At 36.6% G+C, this 4,466-nt stretch overlaps 1 non-coding gene across 1 annotated transcript; it reads left to right on the forward strand.

Annotated features, from left to right (window-relative positions):
• The first annotated feature begins 659 nt into the window (after positions 1–659).
• LOC115895853 lies at positions 660–761 on the forward strand. Its single transcript, XR_004055948.1, has one exon. It is a non-coding gene; the product is annotated as a U6 spliceosomal RNA (small nuclear RNA).
• The last annotated feature ends 3,705 nt before the right edge of the window (positions 762–4,466 follow it).

The raw sequence follows: 4,466 nt of genomic DNA on the forward strand, positions 1-4,466 counted from the left end.
GTACTACCACTTGTTTCTTCAGAGTCCACAGGTTAAAAAAAAAGAAAAAGAAAAGCTTTCCCTATTTCAGACTAACAGTAATAATTAACACTTTTTATCAGTAAAGTTGAAGGCATCCATGGAAATGTAAACCTCCTATTTTCATTTAGAAATAAAGGAAATAAAATGTGGAACACGATTATTCTCAAATGAGTTTAACCTTGAATTTCAGAAACTTAAAGTCCAATGGTTTGTCTTAAAGTAGCTTGTAGGAACAAATTTAAGAGTTATCCATAGTTAAAAATTGAAAACACCAAATCCTTTGAGTGCCACTTTAATCCCAGATCAAACAAGGCCTGCTGGTCCAAGAACCAAAATTGATTTTGTTACACATATCAGAGGCAGCTCATGATTACTTCCAACCTTTGCTGAAAGCAGATAGTGTAGGTAGAAGATAATTATTCCTTAAATGCTAACTTTGTAATGAGTAGATAGAATCGGTGCTTCAAACAATGTTTCCTATTTACATTTGTAAATGCCCTTTGCTCCTTCAAGTGCCCCATATGTAAGAATTAATTTAATAAAAGAAAGTGTCCATAGATCTGCAGAAAAAGATTTCTCTTCATAATGGTGTTAGTTGTTTATCTGTTACCTTATTCTGAGAAGTTTTACTTTAGCTTGCTGTTATTAAGAGAGCAATGAAAATTGGAACAATACAGAAAAGATTAGCATGGCCCCTGTACAAGGAGAACATGCAAATTTGTGAAGTGCTCCATATTTTTAAAGTAAAATATAACATTATGAAAAAACAGAGTGCATTGCAGCCATGTAACTGGGGCCGTGGATGAAGTGACACAATCTAGGCTGCAGACATCAAAGATAATGGAGGGAGTATGCTAGGTGGTAGCAGAACTACAACTGGACTGGGACAGTGCACATCCATTTCTCTTCCTTTTTCTGAAGTTGTGCAGAGTGGCAACAGGGCTGTCAAAGTCAAGGCATTGATCACAGGGTAGAGGGAGGATCATGGATGCAGCCTTGTCAGTAAAACTGAGCTGTCAGTCGAGGAGTTGTCTCAAACACTATCAGCTGCCTTAGAAAATGAAAGCTTAACTCTCACCTGTCTTTCAGGAAGTGATTTCTTCACATTCTAAATGTCAGTAAGGTGTGATGTCAGTAATGAGGGCTTGGCTCTTTCTTTACTCTGAATGGCTATGAGACAGCTGTGAAGAGATGGCTGTGAACAGAGAGAGCCCTGCACAAAGTTGTGAATTGCAAGTTTATTTTCAGTACAATATTCTCACGTTCTTAATGCTGTGTGTTCCAGTGTTCTTCCTTGCAAAGCCCTGTTCGAGCTTATATCTCAACTATCAAGTGACCTCTACCATTTCTCAATTCCCAGAGCCCCTGTGTCTTCTACATACACTAATCTGTCAAGATAATTATTAATAAATATGGTTCTATTACTGCTGGAAGGAATTTAGATACTCTTTAGCTCCACATTCTTATTTTACAGATAAGGTGAATTGGTATGCGTATGACCACATCGTTACATGAGAGGGGAGGGGAATGGTTATTATTATTATTAGAAGCAACCTCACAAGGCACATGTAGTTAAACAGTAACTTACTGAAATTGAAAGAAGGCAGAGACAAAATTAGGTGTTATCAGGGAAAGTTGATGGAATGGCTAACCAGAGACCTCTCTCATACCTGACATATATATTTTTAATTAATTAATGGCAATACAGAGTCTTCTTAGCTTTGCAGAATCTCAGTGCTGCAAGGGTCAAAGAGTTGACTAAATTTAGGGCTTCTTGGTTACACCTACCAAAATCACAGAACACTCAAGAGAAAGCTGAACGTCAATGTATTAATTAATAAACAGAAACATAAATATCAAGTCAAGTGGAAGGAATCATTGGTCTGTCACAGAGTATGAGGTAAGTGAAATTAGTAATCATATTATTGTTAATTCCAAATTTTAATAAAACATTATGTACCAGGTCTTCATTGCTGTGCTTTATAAAAGTTGTCATCAAATCTTCTCAACAAACACCTATAAAGTAGATGTCATTCCCACCACATTATGAATAAGAATAGCGGAAGCACAGAGAAGTCAAGAACTTGACCATGGCCATATAACTAATAAATGGCACAGTTAGATTGTGAACCCAGGTAATCTGCTTTTACCCACTCTTCAATGGTAATTTAGTAGAAGTCTCAGTAAGCACAAAAACAGAACCATTGTTTAGATCGTTGATTCAACTCCTTAGTGACTGGTATAAGCCAATGGTTCTCAAGTTGGGGAGAATTTGCCTCCTAGGGAACATTTGACAATGTCTAAAGGCAGTTTAGATTGTTACAACTAGGACAGGGGATTGCTACTGACATATGGTAGGTAGACGCCTGGAATGCTATTAAGTATTCTGCAACACATAGGACAGCCCCCAACAGCAAAGAAATATCCCATCTAAAATGTCGATAGTGCTGAAGCTAACAAACCCTGGTACAGCAGCAAGAGCTGCATCCCCCTGTGCAGTAGGGATTCATTTCCCATTAGGGCTGGCTTGTTGAGTTCTTGGGCTAAAGTGCTTTGTTATTTGAATAGTATTTGAATGTGCACTCTAAATCTGTCTTTCTGACTTGTTTTTTTTGTGTGTGTGTTTCGAAATTGTTAATTCCTATTATTGTCAATAATTTATCTTATTAGATATATATAAGCAATACTGTGCCCCCTCCATTCCCCTCCTAAAGTTATTTGCAACTCTAATACTAAAACTATTAAAATCAGCTACAAATACTGAAATCAGCTACATGTACTATGTGATTTAAGACACATTTTTTCATCAGGAAAGAAAAAAAGCAAAACAAAGAACAATTTAACAACATTCAACCTAGGACATTTCATCCATGTAATCTATACCATGCTGGTGTTTTCCCCTCCAGAATGCAAATTTTGTTGGCTCATATTGCGACCTATCCAGCTTTACATCATTGTTTAGTGGACAAATGTACTTTTCTGCTCTAGTTATCTAATATTGCTGCTATGCTCAGTTTTGATTGCCTTCTTTTTAAACATCATTATTTTTAAATTGTGGCAAAAAGTGATGTGGTAATTTTCACCAAAATTTATAAAATTTTGTTAGTGACTCAAAGGATTATACCAAATTGCTCTCAAAAAGATTTCAACATTTATATTTCCCCTGAGAGTACAGAAAAATACAGTAAGACTTTAGTATGCTAACACACATTATTAATCTCTGAAAAATAGGCATAGTGGAAAGAATTTTTCCACATTTATTTGACCATAGAATCATTTCACCATTGGATACTTATTAATATTTCCAGTGAGACATGATGATCTCCATTAGACAATTTGAAAACCATTGTTTTGATGAGAAGTGAAAAAATCCTGAAATAGTCCCATTATTATTGAAATACCCTGAAATAGTCCCATTACTACCTTGTAGAATATTGTTTCATCTTGAATAGACTGAAAAAATTTCAAAACATTTGTAAGCTAAGAAAAGTCATAATCTTCAGGACTTTGAGTACTTTATTTCATTCGATTTTTAAAATTTTAATTGACACATAATAATTGTACATATTTATGGGGTACAATGTGATACTTTGATATATGTATACAGTATGTAATGAAGGAATCAGGGTAATTAACATATTCATCATTGCTTTGTGGTGAGAACATACACAATCTTCTCTTCTAGCTATTTTGAGATACGCATTATCTTCTTGTTGACTTTGGTCACTCTACTATGCAATAGGGCACCAGTATCTATTCTTCTTTTCTAATTGTAACTTTGTATTCCTTGACTATACTCCCCAAGCTCCTTTCCACCCACCCTCTTCAGTCTGGTAACCACTGTTCTATTCACTATTTCTATGAGATCAACATTTTAGGATTTCACATATGAGTGAGAACATGTAGTATATGTCTTTTTGTGCCTGTTCCATTTTGCTTAACATAATTTCTGGCTGGCGCGGTGGCTCAAGCCTGTAATCCCAGCACTTTGGGAGGCCGAGACGGGCGGATCACGAGGTCAGGAGATCGAGACCATCCTGGCTAACATGGTGAAACCCCGTCTCTACTAAAAAAAAGTACAAAAAACTAGACGGGCGAGGTGGCGGGCGCCTGTAGTCCCAGCTACTTGGGAGGCTGAGGCAGGAGAATGGCGTAAATCCGGGAAGCGGAGCTTGCAGTGAGCTGAGATCCGGCCACTGCACTCCAGCCCGGGCGACAGAGCGAGACTCCATCTCAAAAAAAAAAAAAAAAAAAAAAAACATAATTTCTTCTAGGTTCATTCGTGTTATTCCAAATGACAAGATTTCATTCTAATCATCATGGAAATTAAAATCAAAACCACAATGAGATACCACCTTACTCCACATAGAATGGCTTTTATTAAAAAGAGGAAAAGAAGGTTGGTGCAAAAGTAACTGCAGTTTGCCATTAAAAGCAGTGCAATA

This window comes from Rhinopithecus roxellana, chromosome 2 (assembly GCF_007565055.1).
Source record: "Rhinopithecus roxellana isolate Shanxi Qingling chromosome 2, ASM756505v1, whole genome shotgun sequence".
NCBI classification, from domain to species: domain Eukaryota; kingdom Metazoa; phylum Chordata; class Mammalia; order Primates; family Cercopithecidae; genus Rhinopithecus; species Rhinopithecus roxellana.